Here is a 22,470-nt window from a genome sequence, read left to right as displayed (position 1 = left end):
ATTCTTTGTAGCTAGGATGCATGTCTCACTGGGTGTCCACATGCAGACATCTTAAGTGGAAGATGCTTAAAATGTCAATGAAATGTAAGTTGAAAAGAAGTAGGGGGGGCGGAAGCTGAAGCTACTCTCTTAGTGGCTGGTAAATGGTCACAGATGGAATGTGGTTGTGACTTTGAGCTAGACAACCAGGAATCGGGACAATAGAACCCAATGCCTCTTTCAACAACTGGCATGGAAGAGTAGGAGGCTCTTGATGAGCTGTCTATGGAGGGATATAGCTTGCTGTTGGAAGAGGTCTGCAGTTGGCTCCCAAGCTCAGAGAAGCACCTGAACAGCAGTAGGCATACGAGGGACTGTATATATAGACACGATGCTATCAATCTGCTGAGGCTGCTGGGTGGATTAAACAACAGAAATGTGTCCTTGCACAGTTCTGGAGACTGGACGTTCAAGGTTCAGGAGCAACTGGATTAGTGTCCAGTAAGAGTTCTGTCCTTGGGTTGCAGATGGCTGCCTATTCTGTATCCTTCGTGCGTGTCTGTGGCTGAGGGGAGAAGGTAGAAGTGGGGGTGGGGTGTGCAAAGAGAGAAGGCGGGGAAGGGGACAGAGAGAGATTGAGAGAGAGAGAGAGAGAGAGAGATCTCTTCCTCTTCTTATAAGGCTACCAATCCTATTAAAGTAGGGCCCCACAGTCATGACCTCACTTATCCTTAATTGCATCTCAAAGGCTTTATTTCCAAATACCACCTCACTGGGGGCGTGGTTTCAGTGTGCAGATTTGTGTGCGTTTATGCTCACTTGCTCAGTCTTGTCCCACTCTTTGCAACCCCATGGACTGTAGCCTGCCAACTCCTCTGTCCATGGAGTTTTCTAGGGGAGACACAATTGAGTGCATTGCATCCAGTATGGTCAAACTTGTCTGGGAAGGTGGCGTGATTTCCAGTGTCCCCAAGGAGGAAAAAAATGGCTCATGTTACCCAGTTCTGATGTAATCATTGGCCTGTATTTCACAGCTGAGAGACAGAATGTCAGCACTGGTGGCACCACCCCTGAGGGGCCGGGGGCAGAGGAATTTGGGGCAGAGAAAGGAGAGGAGTGAGACAGGAATCACACACTTTAGCAAATCCCAGGAGAACAAGGAGGCCCAGCAGCTGTGAGCCAGAAGGCTTCCTTGCCCAGGGCTCTGAGAAGCAGTCGGGTTTGCCTGAGTCAGCGATCAGGGGTCCCCAGAGACAGGAGGAGGGCCTCGGGGAACTGATGGACGCAGATGCGCCCAGGAACCAGGAGAAACCCAGGTCAGTAGGCCGAAGGGGTGGGAGTGGGAGGGAGAAGGTGGTTAAGACGAAAATGTTGACATAGTAAGACTTCCCCCCAAATAGCTCTCCTGTCAAGTACAATTTTGCTTATAAACCTTTAGCAGCTTTTTGGTTCCTTCATAATAATGGTCTTAAGTTGGCATTTGTGGCTCTGGGTGCTTTAACTAACTCCTCTATCTCTTTGAGATGTTTGTCAGAGATTACATTCAGGGCTTGCTGATTTGAGATGGCCACTGTTCTGAGCCCTTTAGATCGAACCCAGGTCTCCAGCATTGCAGGCAGATTCTTTACCATCTGAGTTGCCAGGGAAGCCCCTCGGTACATACAAACTCACTTAATTCTGACAACTGGAGAAGATAGGAGTTACTATCCTCATTTTACAGATGAAAGAAAGGGGGTTCATGGAAGTTAAGTGGCTCAGCTGAGGTCACAGAGCTAGTAAACAGTAGAGCTAGGATTCAAACTCAAAACATCAAACACCAGAGCCCGTGCTCATAAATATCACACGGTATGCTTGCTTCACACACTTTGTGTGACAAAATCTCTGGTCTTCTCCCAAACACATCCTATATTTTCTGTTCCTGGGGTGTTCAACATCATCCAATTCTCTGCAGATCCCAACTCTCATGAATATTCAAGACCAAATTCAAGGGGTGTCTCCTCCATGAAAATTTTCATGGTCTCTCCTGCTGTAAGTGGCATCTCCCAATTCATCCCCCACTGAGCATTTTATCTTTTCTTCTCTTGTGGTGATTACCACTGGGGGACGGAAGAGAAAGTTAATATGACTGGAGTACAGCATGGCAAATAATCATCAGACATGGACGCATCAGCACTCTCCTACAGACTGTGAGCTTCACATGGGCATGAGGGAGGTGTGCTGGCATGCCCCACGATCCCTAGAACAGTGCCTTACTCTTAGTAGTTATATCAGCTGGGATTAGGTTCAGTGGAATGTAACAAAAAATCAAAAACAATGAAGTCAATGATAGAAGTCTAGTTATCGTTCTCATAAAGCAAGTCTGTAAATAGGTAGCAGAGAACTATTCTAGCAGTTCTTTGTTCATCAGGTGCCCAGATTGCTTCTGTATTTTTACTTCTTAATCCCTAAGGTGTGGCTTTGATCTTCCTGGTCCAAAACGGCTGCTTGAGTTCCAGCCATCACATGCATGATCTAAGTAGTCAGACAGAATAAGAAAAGACTTCATAGGGGTGCAACACAACACTTCTTATATCTTATGGACCAGACTTTGTTACACAGTCATTCCTAACTGCTAAAGCACTGGGGATGTCTTTTTTAGTTATTTAGTTAGAGTTATGACCTTCTAGGTAAAAATGAGTACTATGTTATTAAGGAAGAAGGGATAAGTAGGTGTTGGAAGTGACCAGCAATCTCATCAGAGTAGTTTCTCAGTAAATGTTCAACAATCATTTTGTGAAACCTACTCTGTGCCAGTCCCTGTGTAAAACACCTAGGATACGGAATTCAAAGAGAAAGCCAAGGTCCCTGCTTGCTGAGAATTTATGCCTTAGACGGGAGGATGGATAAAGCATGACTTCCCAAAAGTTTATGATGGGGGCTATGGCAAACCTAGACAGCATATTAAAAGGAAGCAGAGGCATCATTTTGCCAACAAAGGTTCATATAGTCAAGTTATGGTTTTTCCAGTAGTCATGTAAGGATATGAGAGTTGGACCATTAAGAAGGCTGAGTGCCAAAGAGTTGATGCTTTTGAATTATGGTGCTGGAAAAGATCAAAGCGGTCAGTCCCAAAGGAAATCACTAAATGTTCATTGGAAGGACTGATGCTGAAGCTAAAGCTCCAATATTTTGGCTACCTGATGCGAAGAGCAGACTCATTGGACAAGACCATGATGCTGGGAAGGATGGAAGGCAAAAGGAGAAGGTGTAGCAAAGGATGAGATGGCTAGATAGCATGACCAACTCAATGGACATGAATCTTAGCAAACTCTGGCAGACAGAGAAGGACAGGGAAGGCTGGTGTCCATGGGGTTACAAAGAGTTAAACAACAACAAATGGTAAAATGCTCTAGGAGTCTTGAATGGATGAGATGTCGACTGACAGATGGAATGAATAAATTATTTGCAAACAAAGATAAAATAAGCCCCTTTTGTTCCATTCTAGTAGATACAGATGAACAGGGGAAGACACAAGGGATGAGGAAATATAAGTTTGGAAGAAAGAATATAGTCAAACCCACCATATTCTAAGCACACCTGGCCCATTTGTTATATTTTGGACAAATTAGTATCTCCAAACCTTAGTTGCTTCAATCTGTAAATGAAATAATATTAGTCTTTCATAGCATTTGTGGGCGAGCTGATACAGCGCCCAGTAGGTGCTCAACAGATGTTGGCTTTTTAAATTGAGAGCCAAAGGGATGAAGTCTTTATTACATCACAGACCCTCTTCCCTTTTTGCTTCTGCCCTTCGACACCAGTAAGAGCCCTTCAGCTCTGACATGTCAGTTTGGATGGAGCTGAGATTGAATTTGTCTTTTTTTTCCTTGAGTTGACATAAAGGGGTCTGAACCTTAATTACTAGTCATTGCCCTTCACACACAAAAATATGGTAACCCGCTCAGCCCTTCAAAGCATGCCCTTTGAAATGCTGAACTAGACAGTGAGCAGCAAGTATCTGCCAAAAGGCGTCTTTTCTTCCAGAGATAAAAGCAACTTGAAATGCATGTAAGTCTTGCGTCCTTGTTAATTAATCAGGGTTCGCATTAAAAGCTTAAACATCTTTGATGCAGGAAGCTCGGGAAGCCGGGACCTTTTTCCTGTTCTATAGAGGGGAGGTGGGTGGATAGGGCAGCCCAAAGACATGTGTGTGCAGAAGCAGTGGCGGACGTGATGACCTGTTGCCTACCTGGATGGATGTAACAGGCAGGGAGGAGAGCGCTTCCAGACTGAGAAGACCACCGTGTTCATGCAGGTTCTACCCATTCATTAAAGAGAAACGCGGGGCTCTGAGCTCCCCGTGCTCCTGACGCAGCCTCCTTCTTGATGCTCATTCATTCGGTAGGAGTTTATAGTAGGAACTTCTGTTCATTCATGCAGCATATGATTAGTAGGCTTCTACTATTACATGCCAGCTTGGGGAGGGCTGTGCATAAGAAATAGTGCCTACCTTTGGAAGAGTGTGGCACAGTGGTTCTCAAAGGAGGGCGCTTCTGTTCCTAGGGGACCCTTGGCACCTTCTTGGTTGTCCAAATGTGGTGACGTGAGGTCAGCATCTAGTGGGTAGAACCAGGCACGCAGCTTGGCATCCTCCCAGGCCTACGATCCAGAGTGCCAAGGCTGAGTCTGTGGGAGAGCAAGCACTCCAACACGCAGTTTCGATCAAGCATAGTGAGTGCTGTGCTCCAGCAGGAGCAAGGAAGCGAGTGTCAGGGAAAGCCTCCCTGCTGAAGTGGTGGTATAAACTGAGATTCTGGAGATGAGTAAGAGCGAAAGGGGTGGGCAGGGCAGGAGAGGGAACAGCGTGGGTGAGAGCTCAAAGGCAGGAGAGCTCGCAGCCACAAAGGACGCGAATGGTCAGTGAGACTGCTGGGGATGGTGAGAAGCGGAGAGGGACAGAGGTAAGGCCAGCAGGCTAACAGGGGCTGGGGCTTGGGAGCTGTGCTTAGGAACCAGATTTTGTCTGAAGATGAACACAGGATGGCTGAAGGCTTTTAAACCGAAAAGCGACAAGTAGAAATTTGTTATGGGAAAACATATTGCTAGGCACTGTCCTACGTGCTTGGGAGGAAATACAAGATCATCTGCGCCTTGGCAGCCTGATAGGCAAAATGAGAAAAAAAAAAAAAAATCAGAGAGCTCTGTGATACAATTCCATGTAAAAGAAGACTTGAGACAGATTGGTTTCCATTTACAAGGCCAGAGGAAATCAGCCCTGGCTTAGTCAGTCAGTTTGGGCTGCTGGAATAGAATACATAGGTTTGTTTCTTTATTAACAGAGACATTTCTCACAGTTCTGCAGGCTGGAGGGCCAAGTTCAAGGTGCTGGCAGATTCCATGAGCGCTCTTCCTCTCAGTTTGCAGGTGATGAACTTCATCCCTGTGTTCATGTGCTGGAGAGAGGTCAGCTGTGCTCTCTTATCCCCTTATAAAGGCACCCATATCCTCACGGGGGCTCCACCCACAAGACCTCATCCAAACTCATGCCCCAAAGGACCCACTTCCAAATTCCATCACTGTGAGGATTAGGGCTACAACATATACGTTTTGGGAGAACACATTCAGTCCATAGGAAGACCCTTTGGGGATCAAAAGGAAGAAGTCATCTACGTGTTGGAACAAACTGGGGAAGGCGATCAATAGGCCGTGCAGGAGGGATTGGAGCTGAAGTTGGTAGAGATTAGCATCATATATGGAGGTCCCAAATCTAAGGGAAAGTTAGATACAACACTGGATGGCTCTGTTCTCTCTGCCATGGTGTATGTTGATCTTCTGAATTCTCCTCTGCACACCGTTGTCTCTGTCAGAGCACAGGTGTGGCTTAATGTTCGGGGTGTCACCTGGGTTACATCCCACAGAGCACACCTATTCTGTGGTGTTATGGGCTGGGATCTCCAGGCGCGTGCGTTCAAAGCGAAAAGCACCTACAGTGTATTCAACCCCGTGCCCGTTATGTATTCATGATTGTGAAGAGTGTATGTGGATCCATAAAAACCTGCATTTCATTCACAGGCCTAACTTTACAAAGGGCTTCCACAACTAGAAACTTATTTCCTTTGCATAGCAATATGAGGCAGGTGAGGAAGACCTTCTGTGCTCACATTACAGATGAAGTTAAATGACTTCTCCAAGGCCACACAGCTATCCTTATGCAACTAGGGAAGAAACCCAAGGGTCATAACTGCCAATGAATCAGACCCTCCCAATCCAGTGGAGGTGAACTCTCTACTTGGTGAGAAAGTCCATTCAAATGTGTGAAGGACAGCTGCCAGTAAGTCTTAAAATACGATTTTTGATATGGGAATGATTTTTAATTGTTATATCTTTCTGATTGACCAAAGAAATCAATTTCTTCAATTACAACAATTAGGTTCTTGTGTTTCTGTTATATGTGTAACGGTGCATTTTCGAAACAAATGAATAATTGACGGTAACATGAACTCGCATTCATCTAAAGGTAATATTTGGTTACATCAGTTCAGTTCAGTTGCTCAGTCATATCTGACTCTTTGTGACCCCATGAACTGCAGCATGCCAGGCCTCCCTGTCCATCACCAACTCCCGGAGCCTACCCAAACTCATGTCCATCGAGTTGGTGATGCCATCCAACAATCTCATCCTCTGTCGTCCCCTTCTCCTCCTGCCTTCAGTCTTTCCCAGCATCAGGGTCTTTTCAAATGAGTCAGCTCTTCACATCAGGTGGCCAAAGTATTGGAGTTTCAGCTTCAACATCAGTCCTTCCAACGAATACCCAGGACTGATCTCCTTCAGGATGGACTGGTTGGATCTCCTTGCAGTCCAAGGGACTCTCAAGAGTCTTCTCCAACACCACAGTTCAAAAGCATCAGTTCTTCAGTGTTCAGCTTCCTTTATAGTCCAACTCTCACATCTATACATGACCACTGGAAAAACCATAGCCTTGACTAGATGGACTTTTGTTGGCAAAGTACTGTCTCTGCTTTTTAATATGCTGTCTAGGTTGGTCATAACTTTCCTTCCAAGGAGTAAGCATCTTTTAATTTCATGGCTGCCATCACCATCTGCAGTGATTTTGGAGCCCAGAAAAATAAAGTCTGACACTGTTTCCACCGTTTCCCAATCTGTTTGCCATGAAGTGACAGGACCAGATGCCATGATCTTCGTTTTCTGAATGTTGAGCTTTAAACCAACTTTTTCACTCTCCTCTTTCACTTTCATCTAGAGGCTCTTTAGTTCCTCTTCACTTTCTGCCATAAGGGTGGTGTTATCTGCATATCTGAGGTTATTGATATTTCTCCCGGCAATCTTGATTCCAGCTTGTGCTACATCCAGCCCAGCGTTTCTCATGGTGTACTCTGCATAGAAGTTAAATAAGCAGGGTGACAATATACAGCCTTGACGTACTTCTCTTCCTATTTGGAACCAGTCTGTTGCTCATGTCCAGTTCTAACTGTTGCTTCCTGACCTGCATACAGATTTCTCAAGAGGCAGGTCAGGTGGTCTGGTATTCCCATCTCTTTCAGAATTTTCCACAGTTTATTGTGATCCACACAGTCAAAGGCTTTGGCATAGTCAATACAGCAGAAATAGATATTTTCCTGGAACTCTCTTGCTTTTTCGATCATCCGGCAAATATTGGCAATTTGATCTCTGGTTCCTCTGCCTTTTCTAAAACCGGCTTGAACATCTGGAAGTTCACGGTTCACTTATTGCTGAAGCCATAAAATCAAGTGAAGTAAATAACTAAAGATCAAAATTCTTCAGGGAAATTCTTTCTTCTCTGAATGTAAGCATTAGGCTAAGTAACCAGAAAGTTAATATTTAAGTAATCTAGCTAATGACAAAGCAACCACACACACACACACACACACACACACACACACATATATATATATATATATATAAAACTATAAAACTCTAATTAGTTATGCTGCTGTATGGTGTCCTTACAAACCTTTCAACTCAAACTTGGAGCAAACACATTCTCTTTGTTCCCTTCCCCAGACCCTCCCACCCAGCTTTGTTTTCCCTGTTTCTTCTTTTCTCCCACCTGTTTCCTTCAAAGACTATTTTCTCTCTGTGAAGGTTTTCATAATAAAGCCACTGATAATGCAGGCTCCTACTTCTGAAGAAGAAAGAAGTGCAGCTGTGATGAATTAATATAGCTGAGAAGAAAGTATGGCCATGAAATTCATTTTTGTGGTCTGCAGTCTCTCTGCATCGTATGTTTTCAAGCACTTATATAAAGAATTGCCTTTTTATGGTGTTCACGTTGTCTTTATCGTTCACTCTTACTGCTTCATGCACGCACGCACACACATGCACACACACACACATGCTTGCAGAGACAAAGGCTGTTCCTACACAAACTTTGCCAAAACAGTGTTCTCCCACAGATAAATCACTTCCTTCTTAAGGTAGCAAATACCTTTGCCACATGGCTGGAGTGGGCGGGAGGGCTCTGCATATTGATCCATGAGCAGTCAGGGAGATGCCCCCACTGGACTGCCAGCACCAAGGCCCTTTTCTCAAGGTGACCTCGAAGACCAGCTCCAGGATGGTCTGAAGGGCCCTGTGTCAGGAGACACATCTGATTACTGATGGTAACCCTCCAGGATGACTTCTGTGATCTGCCCAAAGAGCAAAGCCCACGCGTGCTTCCCAGAGAGAGTGTCAAAGATAAGTGGAAGCCTCGGACAGATGAATTAGGTCCTAGAGATCCCACGAAGGGCATCCTGCTCTGTCCACAGTACTCAAGGGGAAAGGTATCCCAGACAACATACTGATAGGCTGCAAATATATGAATGTTGATATTTGCTGCCCCTATTGCACAAAGGAAGATAACACATAAATGGGTTAATTAGTTCCTATGCAGAATTTAATTAGAGCATCTTTGTTCACTCTGCTTCATCCAGAATCTCAATTATCCATCCTTATTTCCAGGATTTTTGAGCATGGGTATAGATTTTCACTCAGGGCTCCCCGTATGAAACGGGATCTCAGTGATCTTCTTTGTGGCAGGGGTAGCCAATTTCAATGTGAAATTTTTATTACTTTGAAGTCATACTATTATAAAAGGGAAAACGGGCTCCTTTCAACACTCAAAAAGGCATTTCCCCCCCCCACACACACACTGCATGTGTGTAATGATACATAGGTGTTTTTTAGAAGTCCACATCGGAGTCAAGGCTGGGAACTTGGTGACTTTAATTCTCATAAGATGAAGCAATGATAAGTGACCTTGATTATGTAAGAACTCATTCAATCATCACAACAACTCCCTAAGGTATGGATTACTATTATTTCTATCAGCATTTGCCAGACAGAAAAACTGAGTCACAGAGAGGCTAAGGGATTTGTCCAGAGACTTCACCCCAGGTGGTCTAGATTTTGGATCCATGCTCTCGGTCATTGTGCTTTTATCTTTCTGGACAATACTATAGCCTTTGTGGCAAGAACACCAACATCAATCCTATTGGAATCATAAACTGACACAGATCATTCCTTTTGTAGGAAGAATATTAGCTAGAATTATGTTGATTCTGAATAACTGAAGTCATACCCATACCTAACATATGCAAAAGGGGGAAATAGAAGGGATGGCTCTTGAAGAAGCCAAGGGCTGGAATACAGCTGGACATCAAAACAATGGAGGTTAAGAATCCGCAGGCAACATGGGTTCGATCCCTGGTCCTGGAGGATTCCACAACGAAGCCCACGAGCCGCGACAATTGAGTCTGTGCATCACAACTCCCGAAGCCTCCATGCCCTAGAGCCCCTACTCTGCAGCAAGAGGAGGCACCACAGTGAGAAGCCCATGCACCACTACTAGAGAAAGCCCATGGGTAGCGATGAAGACCCAGCACAGCCGAAAGCGACAGATAAATACAGTTAGCTAATTAATTTAGAAAAGTGTATACATGGTATTAAAAAACAAGCAATGGGAACCAGGAGCTGAAACAGCATCAGGACTCTCTCCTTGTCTCTTTTCCTAATTTCTTTCCACTATCACCTACACCTGCTTTCTTCATTCTGTCTGTTTGCAGAGGTGCATCCTGCAAATCCCTATTCCTGAGAGCAGAGAAGCACAGGGTCGCATATTCGTAGCTTTATTTTTCACACTCTTGGACTCGAAGGGAGACTAGTCCAACATTTGCTCCTCATATGTCCATAGAGCACAATTTGAAAGTGGTGACTATTGCTGGTATCACAGAGGCCCTTGTGGTGGATAACAACTGACTTCTGTGTCTTGTTGCTTGGCCCAGCTCTTTCCTACTCACATGCCTGAAGTAGGAGCAGCTGCCTTTTAAAGCATCTGCATTACAAGGGTCTCTGGTCTTTACTGGGCCAGGAAGGAGGTTTTTGGACTTTTTCAAATCTGTAGTTCTTCCACGCCTTCCTTGGTGGGTCAGTGGTAAAGAATCCACCTGCCAATGCAGGAAATATGGGTTCAATCCCTGGGTCAGGACAAGTCCAGGGAGGAGGAAATGGCAACCCACTCTATTATTCTTGCCTGAGAAATGCATGGACAGAGGAGACTGGTGGGCTTCAGTCGGTGGAGTTGCAGAGAGCTGAAATGACTAAGCAACTGAGGATGCATGCAGGCAACGGTTTTCCAGAATCTGATACTTGAAACAGCGTCAAGAAGTAGGGAAAGTGGTTGCATGCGTGCCCGAGCATTCAGTCGTGTCTGACTCTTTGCGACCCCATGGACTGTAGCCCACCAGGCTCCTCTGTCCATGGAATTTTCCGGGCAAGAATACTGGAGTTGCCGTTTCCTCCTCCAGGGGATCTTCCTGACCCAGGAATAGAACCTGGTCTCCAGGATTGCAGGTAGATTCTGTACCACTGTGCCGCATGGGGAGCTTCCCAGTTGGTGTTAATGGTAAAGAACACATCTGCCAGTTTAGGAGACGTAAGGGACACGGGTTTGATCCCTGGGTTGGTAAGATCCCCTGGAGGAGGGCATGGCAACCCTCTCCAGTATTCTTGCCTGGAGAATTCCACGACAGAGGAGCCTGGTTAGCTAAGGTCTATAGGGTCACAGAGTCAGACAGAACTGAAGCAACTTAGCACACAGACATGTGCCACTTGGGAATCCCTGGTAAAGTAGTCGCTAGTGTTCTTTTTCTTTTCTACCAAATGAGGACACAGAGTTTCAGAGAGGTGGCATTACTTATCCAATTTTGCATTGCTGACAAGTGGTAGTTCTTTGTCAATGACTTTTTGTACAATGAAAGCAAAATTCAAAATCCAGCATCGAGTCTTGATTTACTCTGCACTGGAGAGTCCAAAGGCAGAACACCTGATCTGAAGATTAGGAGTCAGATCTCCCAACTTCTGGTCTCACCACAGACTATTTCTCCACCCTCGGAAGGACTTAGAAGCATCTCTGGCTTCAGAATTTAACCTTTTTTCCTAGAATCATTCCTTTTTGGCACAGAACACATACAATTTCCTTTTATTATTTTCTATTTAGCTCTTAGTTTTTCCTGCCAACTCTGAACCCTGAAAAAGTGGCCAGCTCTGTAGATGTCAGAGCTACTGAATGTTCAGATTTCCCACACAGAAGTGATGAGTTTCCTTGTCTTGTCCCCTGCCTTCTTTAGAGAGCATCTTCTCCACACAGCAACCTATCAATCATTGTCATCAATGAATACATGTGGGCACCCACTCTTCAGAGCTTCACACCGAGCTAGGCACGGCTCTCTGCAGGGGCTCATGCAACACATTTCCAAGGAAATTAGAACAGATCTCTTGGGTGAGTGGTGTCCTACAAATCATGAATATGTAGTTAACCAGCTGTACAGCCTCGCTCACTCTAAGACACAAAGGGTTGGTTTAAATTCTGAATTTAAAGAAAAAATATCCAGGTTGCTTTTAAGAGAGCGTCTTGATTCTCCAGGGGAAAAACACCGGCATGAGCTACTCAATGAAGATATTGCATCTCTGCCCCTAGAAACCTGTTCTAGTGCTGGCTTCCAGCATCCAAGCTGGTCCCCAAAGATCCTTACCACTTGGTATTCGTGTCATTGCACGATTCCCTCCCACCATGAATAGGGCTAACCTGGGTAACCAATAGGATATTTCAGAAGAGACAAAGTGCTACTTCCGAGGCGAGGTCATAAAAGACATTGCAGCTTCCTCATGGTCTTTCCTGAATTGCTTTTTGTTGTTACTGTTCAGTTGCTAAGTCCTGTCTGACTCTTTGAGACCCAATGAACTGCAGCACGCCAGGCTTCCCTGATTTTCACTATCTCCTGGAGTTTGCTTAAACTCGTGTCCATTGAGTCGATGATGCCATCCAACCATCTTACCCTCTGCCATCCCCTTCTCCTCCTGCCCTCAATCTTTCCCCACATCAGGGGCTTTTCCAATGAATTGGCTCTTCACATCAGGTGGCCAAAGTATTGGAGTTTCAGCTTTAGCATCGGTGCTTCCAATGAATATTCAGGGTTGATGAACTGCTTACTCAGGGGAAAGATGACTGTCATGAAGATATTCAAGAAGCTCATGAAAGGGTCTATATGGGAAGAAACTGAGGCTTTCTGGGAAAAGCCAGCATCAACTTTCAGGCATGTGAATGGGCCACCAGTGAGCACCAGTAAGCTGGAGTGCATTCTCCAGCCCTGCTCCAGCCTTTGGATGATTGTAGCTATAGCTGACATCTTGACTGTGACCATGTGAGAGATTTTGAGACACAACCTCAGCTGAGCTGCTGCCAAGTTGCTGATCCGCAGAAAGTGTGAGGTGTAAAAAATATTTATTATTACTTTGAGTCACAAAGTTTCTGGGGCAATATGTTATGCAGCAGTACATGACTAATACAGCTTGACTAGTCTGCCCAAATCCCAGTTTAGAGAGCTACCTTTATACAAGGGCTTCCCTGATGGTTCAGTGGTAAAGAATCCATCTGCCAAGCAGGAGACGTGGGTTCAATCCCTGGGTCGGGAAAGGGCAACTCATTCCAAGATTCTTGCCTGGGCGATCCCACGGACAGAGCCGCAGAAGAGTTGGACACGACTTAGTGACTAAACAACAATAACAAACTTTATATAAGCCTTAAGAAACGAGCACCGCTGAGCTAAATCAGTAACTGGTGGGTGCTGCTTTCAAAAAAGGAATAGAGGCTTGGGGGTTTTGTCAGCCACCATGAGCCAAGGATAAGTAGAAGGTGGAGGATGCGTGAGTGAGGAAGAAGGACAAGAGGCAAGAGAGAGGCAGAGAAGAGAAACAAAATAAAACAAAAATGAGAAAGTAGCTTTGGATCCTAGAGTCTTCTTAGTCCCTCTTCTTGGGGCACTCGAAGCCAATTCTGAATTGCAGGTCTCCGTGACGTTTCAGATCCTTTGGTTTCAACCAGCATAAGATGCACTTCAACGGGTCCTGAAGCAAAAGTGCCTTGAGAAGTTATTAGAGCATCAGTTTTCCAGATGTTGGGCTATTTACCTAGAGGAAAGTGCTCTGGACTTGATCTCTTAAGAGGCAGAGTTTCATGGAGGAAATAATGTACATTTCTTGTCATCTCTTCATTTGAAAGGCAAATAAATGGCTGAGAGAAAGTGACCGTCACGCATTCCTGTTGTGATTTAAAGAGATAACGCCATCTCCTTCGTATCAAATGGAGACACAACTAAGAACACTATGCATTCTGTAGATGTCTGTTCACTCATTTCTACAAAGCCCGCGGTCAAGAACAGAAGACATACACGGTGCTGGAACAACGACCTTTCCCTTCTGAAGCCCATGGCTTTCGTGATGGAGAGCTGGACAAGCAGGAGTGACGTCACAGCCCTGCACTGCTTCTCTGCGTGGTCCTGTCTCAGAGAAAGAACACTGCCCTGTGGGGCCCTAAATTGACCCATGTATTTCTTTGGCATTAAGACTGAGCCCGCTGTGTGCAAAGGATCTCTGGCTAGGAGCTGTTAATTTCCATAAGACAGTAAATCTGAATACTCAGGTTAGGTTCCAGCTTCCTCCTCTGGGGAGAACTCAGAATAAGGAATCTCAACATGTGAAAAGTGGTGAGAGTTCCTTTTATTTTTCATTGCAACCTACTAACAGACAGTACATATGCACCTGAGAACAGGAGGTTTGTGGGGTACTCAAGGCCAGAGGAAGTCTGATTAGAAAGGATGGGTACAGCTGAGGACGTCTGCATGCGGGAGGTGCGGGTGAACTGCGCCATGCACAGGTCCAAAGGTGCCCAGTGAGCCTGAAGACCAGAGGCAAAAAAATGCAGCTTTGTGTTAATTTCCAAAGGGAGACTGATGGTATCTCCATCATGAGTACTAAATGACATTTCCTGCAAGGAATGTTTCATGCTTCCATAAACAGCCCACGCCTGTGTGATTTTATGGAAGAAATTCTCCATAATGGTGAGGGATTTCTACTTACAGGGAGTTCTTAAATGAGCTGCAATGATGAGTCTTCAATAAAAGAAGAAATGAAACATCAGAGACACTTACAGAGACAGTCTTGGAACATGTGGCCCCCTTAGTTTTTGGTCTCGATGAAGGGCACGGCTGCCTTGCTTTTTGCTTCTGCTTCTCAGCCAGGAGATAAAAGATTTTAGGACCACCCTGGCATCGTTTACCTCTCCAGCCTCAATGTTGACCATTTCCTCTCCAAATCTATTCCAGATACCCTGATCTATTGCTGTTTTCCATCTTCAAGCAAAGGCACGTGTTATTCTGTCTTGAATACTCCTCCAGACCTGTCTTTACCTGACTAACTTCTTTCCTTGTCCCATAGCTCAACTGAGAGATCACTGCCTCTGAGAAACTGGTCATGTTCCCTTTTACACTCCATCCCCATCCCCTAGTTGACTCTCCTGGGGGGTCTGCAATAGGTCTTTGTCTTGCGTTTTCTACCACGCAGCAGCTTTTGAGTGCATGTGTGTGAGTGCGTGCGTGAACACACACACACTCTGGTTGAGCAATGTCCTGCCTTGTTCCATTTGATTGGTTGTAGTCCCAGCCTCACCAACTGGGTGCACCACTAACCAAGTGAAAGCTCGATTAGAAAGTCAAGAATGTGAGGAAGATTTGCACGCACTCTCTGTCTCTGGTGAAGCTAACAGTAGAAGCATCTGGGGCTCAGGCCACAGCAAGAGGGGTCCTGACGTTCAGCACCCGGCGTCAGTGGGATGTCCTGCCATCTTTGGTCAGGGGCCAGCAGGCTGGGGTTGGCTGACATACTCCTGCACTATGGTTTGGGTGCTGTGTGCTGGACAAGCCTGGTGCTCTACGAGCCACCACCAGTTCACTCCTTTCCTCAATTCCTTTCCTGCTTAGACTACCTGAAAGAGTTGTTTTCAGCTGAGAACCCTGGATGAGGCAGCACACCCTCTTTTGTGCCCCAAAAGCCCTCCCAAAATTCCCCTTTATGTTATGAGTTAGTCTATCTGGCTACTGTCCTCCTATTTGTCTCATCCATTTCCTCACGGCCAGTGGACCTTCTTCACAAGGATATCGCAGCTCTTATCATGACACCTGGCGAGGTAAATATTTATTAAATGAGTACAAACGAGGGCTTTCTCCATGTGCCTTTTGCTGTTCTCTGACTCAGGAGGACCCTTGTCAGCCATGCTTCACCCGGGACGCCTCATCTTCAGGGCACCTAACCCAGGGTGAAGCCCTGGGTTAGGATCCAAGTGGGAGTGGACAGTTGCCCAGAATAGCCAGGAAGGAAACAGAGGCCTTGAACCCTGAGAATTAGACAAGTTCATTACCAGGCAAACTCAGTGTCAGGGGCCTCTGCTGCATTTAAGAGGAGAGTGCAAGTTCATAGACAGGGAGCAGGGAAACCAAGAGCAGAGGGAAGAAACGGGCCTTCAAGCACAGTGTCAGGCGGGAGGGAGGGTGAGCAGGGCTTACCTGGTGGTTGAGTGCGGGTAGGCAGAGGGAAAGCAGCTGCACAATGACCTTGAGGTGGAATGTCTGGGCATGTGTGGGAATGGAAGGAAAGCTAGAGGTTCTGGGATGGGACAGGTCTTCAGCGATATTAGCACAGAGAATTCAGGTTGCCTGGGAAAGCACCTTTGGCTTTCACCTGGAAAGCCACAAGTCAATCTTTGCATCAGCTTGAGCCTAAGATGCCTACCAGAGGATTTTTCTGATCTTGGTGGCTCAGACGGTAAAGAATCCACCTGAAATGTGGGAGACCTGGGTTCAATCGTTGGATCAGAGAAGGGCATGGCAACCCACTCCAGTATTATTGCCTGGAGAATTCCATGGACCGAAGAGCCTGGTAGGCTATAGTCCATGGGGTTGCAAGTAGTCGAACACAACAGAATCTCTGACATTTTCACTTTGAGGCTTGGTTTGGATCATTTAGCAGAACTTCAGACACCCCTGCTGTTTCTCTTCAAACACTTGTGGCATTAGAATATGGTTATCTGTTTACTTGCTTCTTTAATAATAATTAATATTATTAATAATAGTTACTATTTACTAAATGCCAGGCACTTTAATGTACATTATTTATCTAATCCTTCCAAAAGCTCTAGGTTCTGTGATTCTCGCTAATCAGATGGTAATAGTGAGGTCCAGAGAGGTCAAGCGACTAGCCTAAGTCTGCACAGCCAGTCAGTGGCAAAGAGAAGACGTGAACTCAAGGTGTGAATTTCAGAGCCTCTACCCTTAAACACTAGGTTATATATCTCAGCTGACTCAACAAGTGTTCGTTTCCTTACCCCTTTTGCGGTTCAAGAAGCCATAGGAGGATGCAGGATTGAGGAGAGGAAAGAAACTAGTCTGGAGGACATGGACCGTGAATGGCAGAGCTGGAACCAGATCCCAGATCTCTCAGTTCAGGCCAGATGATCATCTTGCTTTGAGAAAACAGGCTAGGAGGACAAGTTCAGCCCAAGCGGATGTGGGAGGAGGAAGAGGATACCAGCGCCTGATTCTCTAGACAGGTCGAATACTAGTGCTCAACAGAAGATGGGTTTTGCACAGAGACTTCACAAAGGCTGGTAATTGATGTCTCGTGAATCTGGGCTAGCTGCTGACATCCCAAACCCGGCAAAGCCTGTAGAGTCTTGCTGCTCCACTTACCTGACATACCCAGATGTCAGATACTCCGAGGGGAAAATGCTTCTGGGAGCATTGGCTCCAGTCCCAGAAGGCTGAGATTTATGGGCAAGGGTTGAGACTGGCTCCAGGCCCTGTGTCAGCTGTCTCTACGTGGGGCGCAGCCCTCATTTCTTATTTCCCAGCTGAGAGGTAAAAGGACACGAGACGTATGAAGTCTTGAACCTGGTCGTGTCTTCTGGATCCCCTTAAAGGAGGACCTACCAGGTCCTCACAATTATCAGCGGGCTTTGTGAAAAACACACATTGACACTCAGTGGACTCCCTGGAGGCCTGGGTTTTGCAGTTTTCAATAGCATCTCGAGAAACGCAGATGATCAGGACGGGGGAGGAAACCCTGATCTAATTCAGCAGAGTGACAGTCACATTTTACAGATGGGGCAACAGCACAGAGGGGAGAAGGCAAGAAGCATAAGAAAGTGGCTAAAGCCTGAACTCTGCCATTCATTTGCTTTGTGGCTTAGGGAGGGTTACCGAGTCTTCCCAAGTTCCAGTTTTCCATATTAAAAAAAAAAACGAAAACAAAAAACGGACATAATCAGAGAACCTACAGCACCGTTGTAAGATATACATGTAAAGTTCTTAGCTCAGTGCCTTGGCAAAGCAAATGTTTGTTCTTATTAACAAGTGGGGAAGCAGATAAATAAATAATTGCAATCTAGTAGGATAAATAAGTTTGATGATTTTTACTGCTGTGGCTGTTCGGTTTCTTTTATAATTTTTTCTTTTTGGTGAGATTCAAGACTGCTCACTGTTCTTGTACTGCTTTTGTACCTTACTAGAGGAAATCATTTCCTGGACCACAAGCTGACCCTCCCATACATGTCTATACAGAAGAACTTCCTTTCTGTGTCACAAATCTTCTGTTCTCCAAGGAAAATCATCTCCCACAAGATCAGACTGCAAAGACCTAAGAAGATCCATGGCTTGACCTGCCATCGAAGTCTCTCTGGCGTGGAGCATCTGAGAGTGTAGGCTTATCCCACTGCCCAGGGACACAGCAGCAAAGGCAAGATAATTCCCAGGGACACTGGCCCGAGGCCTGGCTCCAGGGCATCTCCAGCTCAAATTCCCTAGGTCCTCCTCTGGAAAGAGACCAAATGCAGAGGGCCAGCCAGGATGTGTGTGGCCTGGATGCATATGTGTGTCTGTAACTGAATGCATGTATAGTGCTAGATGAGAATATAAGTACTCTGCATGCTGAGGGAGAAGAGAGGGGCTCACAGTGTCCAGCACGAAGGAATCAGCATACCAAGTGGAGACAGAATTTGCACCAGCTGCTATGAGATGCTCCAGGCCATGTAAGATGGGATTGTGACTGGGGGCCACTGGCACAGATTTTAAGTGCTAAGGCGGTTTAGGAAAAGGGGGAGCTTTTGGGAGCCAGAGTCATCTGGAAAGGTTTTCCAGGTGTGAGGCATTAGGACATCATCCAGAAATGCCTCCTCTTAGCAGGAAGAAACAATAATTAGGATAACAATGAGCACGACCGTGTATTAAGCATTCGCTCAATTCCAGGACACGTACTAAGTGCTTTATGAGCAACATCTGGTATGTTTCTCCCAAAACATGGGGTCAATGCTAGGACTATTATTCCTGCTTTATAGATTATAAGTGATTTGCAAGGCGAATGGCAAGATGAAATGTAACCTGAGACCATCTGATTCCCCAGCTGGCATTCTGAACAGCAAACACACCTAGTTTCTCTGAGTGTGGTTACAGCCCAAGAGACACGACTGATGCCACTGCTGCTACCAGAGCAGAACCGCTGCAGGACTGCGGGTGCCCACGATAGGCTACCCTGTATGCAGACGTTTCACTCTTGCCCAAAATGCCTTTTCATGCATCTTTACCCTTGCTTCTCAACATCGTCCCCGAAGGAAGCTGTGATGGGATCATCCCTATTTTGCAGATTAAGACAGTGAAGCTCGGAATTTGCTTCTTGCTGTAAGAACACATTTAGTGACAGGCTGAAACAGGTGGCTTCAAAGGTCGCCCTTTTCCTTCAGCTTGATGTGGAAGTCCCCCGGGAGTGAAGTACGGTTGCACCTCTAAGAGGGTAAACTGAGGCAGAGAGCAGCCCATGTGTTCGCCTGGGTTCCCTCCTGACTGTCCTCTCTGCCTTGGCTGTCCTCCTCTGCATGCCTGCTGCAAGTTTCCCAGGTGTCTTTGTAGACGAGAGAGTAGCCCCGGGGAGACCCAGCTCTCTAACCCACAAGCCTCAGTTCAGCGCTCGGCAGAGAGAGCTCACATGTCATTAATCACTGTTCTGTTTCCATAAATGTCGTCATCCCCCTTCCCAGGCAAAGGCAGACACCCCTGAGGGAGAAACTCTAGAAGCAGAAGCCGGAGCATGCACCCCAGCGCCAGACAGGAAGGAAGGGGCGGAGGGTTACTGCAGTGTCAGTAGGAAAGTGCAATCTTTAGCACTCCTGCGGGGAAAGAGCTTTGCTTAGAGACCTGTCAGGCAACCAGAACCTCAGCCTCCAGGAGCAACTCACCCAGAATTAAATCCTGATGCCCTCTGTTGGTGTTTTCCAGTAATGGTAAAATTTTGGAGATTTAGAGAGGAACAAGAGTTTGTGGGTCACAGACATAAACCCCATATTGACACAAACACACAGATTCACATACACCATGATTTTACTCTCAGGCTGCAAAATTAGAATCATAGGCCATCAGACTTGCAGAAGCTTTATAAATATCTGAGTCTTGTCCCTTATTCTTTACAAATGAAGAAACAGAGGCAGTCAGATGGAAAACCATTTTTCCAAGGCAAAAAAGTGACACAGTCTTTACACAGGAAAACTATGACAAACCTAGACAGCATATTAAAAAGCAGAGGCATCACTTTGCCAACAAAGGTCCATATAGTCAAAGCTGTGATTTTTCCAGTAGTCGTATACGGATGTGAGTGTTGGACCATAAAGAAGGCTGAATGCCGAAGAACTGATGCTTTCAAATTGTGCTGGAGAAGACTCTTGAGAGTCCCTTGGACAAGGAGATCAAACCAGTCCATCCTAAAGAAAATCTCCCCTGAATATTCACTGGAAGGAGTGATGCTGAAGCTGAAATTCTGATACTTTGGCCACCTGATGCAAAGATTTGACTCACTGGGAAAGACTCTGATGCTGGGAAAGGTTGAGGGCAGGAGGAGAAGGGGATGACAGAGGATGAGATAGTTGGGCGGCATCACTGACTCAATAGACATGAGTTTGAACAAACTCCAGGAGATAATGAAGGACAGGGAAGCCTGGCGTGCTGCAGTTCATGGGGTTGCAAAAAGCTGGACATGACTTAGGGACTGAACAACAGCAACTTGACCCACACCATCACATCTAATCCTGACCGCAGCTCACACAGTGGCACCATTCTTTCCCTTTCAGAGGAGGGAAGGAGGTAAAGCGAAGTCATGGAATGTTTCCGAAGTTAGTAAAGCTACTATTTAGCAGGTATAGGATGCTAATCCAGGCAACCTTGGCTCCAGAATGCATCCACACTGCCTTTCTAGTTAGTTAAAGCTTTAACTTGAATTTGGATCACCTAACCTTTAATTTTGTGACCTTTACACCAATGTGTGCGAAGTAGACACAGTCTTTCCCTGAACTCAAGGAGACACAGTGAGCTGATTTTAGGTTCATGCCTCGGATATCACTATGGCGCATCCTGTTTGTTCCAATGAAAGACATCTTATTTTTGTGTTTTGAACAGATTGAGAGGTAGGCGCAGGAGCCAAAAGAGAAAATCAGGCTATCCCCATTGTTACTGTTGAAGTTCTTAGATCATGTGGCTTTGGGTCTGTTGCCCTGGTGGGCCTACCAGCACTTTATCTCTGAATAAGTTAAGCTTACCTGCCTAGTTGCAGGTACAGTGGGCAACCACAGGCCTCCACCCAGAAGGAACTGCTCAACCAAGCTTAGCGCATGACAAAGGGCATCTAAGCAAATCTCTTCCCTACAGGCAGGCAGATCTGAAAAAAACAATAAAGACACAGATCCATATTGAGTTTTGCATACCCATTTTTGGCATAGAACTCAACAATCAGATAAGCCACTTTCCTGGGGGTCATAGAAGGGCCATGATTATTATGCTAACTGAAGTTCCTTTACATGGAAATATGAGAAGTCAAGTGTAAGTCTTTCCATTTAATGCTATTATTTCAAGGGTCCACTAATGGTGTACGAAACGCTTTGTGTTATCTGCAAAGTTTTCCAGGTAAGTTAAATGTAACTAATCTAGAGTGCACAGAACCATTAGGGTCCCTAAGAGAACAACTTTCAAGCACTTGTATAACTAGCATGTTACACGCTAGTTATCAATGAATATTTTTCTATTTTCATGCACATGTCCCCATAGGGACTTGAATTAAAAACCAGCATGCACTTCTGAAGTTTAGACTGCCTTCCCTTTATTACCACAAATGAAAGGTCTGGCTCAAATGTACATGAGTTACATAGTTGACTCATGCTAGCTACATCGTGGTAGGAAGGACAGTTTTCAACTTAAGCCCAACTTTCACCTGCTTGGAATTCTCTGAAAAGCCTCCATCTGAGGGGGTAGCTTGTCAGACCCATTTCTTGTCATAAGTTGGAGGAAAATCAATCCCACTATTTGGGAGTTGGACTCAATCTGAAAGCAATAGGCTTGTCACATTTAATTATTTCACACTCCGCTCACCAAGCCTTGAAAGTGTCAGTCTCACCTGAGGGGTAACAGGACCAGGGAAGAGAAATCTGACCAAGTGTGGGAAAACAATAAACTATGGTTAACAACAAGAACAACCTTTGAAAGTTAGGAAAAAAACCACAAAACTTTCCCCGATGAGGAACTAGAGGAAGGTTGGAAGAGAGAGATTTGCTGATTGATTTTCTTCTGATGTTTTTGGTAAAAAGTTAGAATTCTGGAAAAAACATGCTGAAAGGACCCTTAGAAATTATCAGATCAAACAGGTTTAGTTTATCGATGCAGTGACGAAGGCTTCTCTGACATTTAATAATAATAGTAATAACAATAACAACAGCCACCATTATTTATTCAGCATTGATTATCTGCCAGTCACTTTTCCAAGGTCCCCCAGCCAGTCAGCAGGAGAAAACAGGCCGGAAGCTAGGTTTTCCAATTACTACTATTTTTATACTAAATTCTAAAGTGAGGGCCACAGAGAAAAGCCTGATAATTTTATATTTTATCCGCCTCAAATTCAAAGAATAGTGAAGGTTCAATGTTATCTGTTTAACTCTGGCATAGACTATAGCAATGAAATCACCTCCCACAGCATCAGGACTGATTTAGATGTTTTTTTTTTTAAAGAAAGATGAACAGAGAAAACAGAAAGATGATAGCATGGGACAATGTCTTTGTTCCTGTGAGGCTACAG

At 45.4% G+C, this 22,470-nt stretch overlaps 1 protein-coding gene across 2 annotated transcripts in view; it reads right to left on the bottom strand.

Moving 5' to 3' along the window:
• ASTN2 (astrotactin 2) overlaps positions 1–22,470 on the bottom strand; it is a 1,128,670-nt gene that overhangs the window by 1,053,705 nt on the left and 52,495 nt on the right. Inside the window, exon 1 of one of the 2 annotated variants that reach the window (XM_069573834.1) lies at positions 20,945–21,063. The exons of the other annotated variant lie outside the window; for it this stretch is intronic. The gene's annotated coding sequence lies outside the window, so the exon portion shown is untranslated. Of the gene's footprint in view, positions 1–20,944; positions 21,064–22,470 lie in introns of those variants that run through there. 2 annotated transcript variants of the gene reach the window in all.

The sequence above is a fragment of the Ovis canadensis genome, chromosome 2 (genome assembly GCF_042477335.2).
Source record: "Ovis canadensis isolate MfBH-ARS-UI-01 breed Bighorn chromosome 2, ARS-UI_OviCan_v2, whole genome shotgun sequence".
NCBI classification, from domain to species: Eukaryota; Metazoa; Chordata; class Mammalia; order Artiodactyla; family Bovidae; genus Ovis; species Ovis canadensis.
This window is presented reverse-complemented; position numbering and strand designations above follow the sequence as displayed.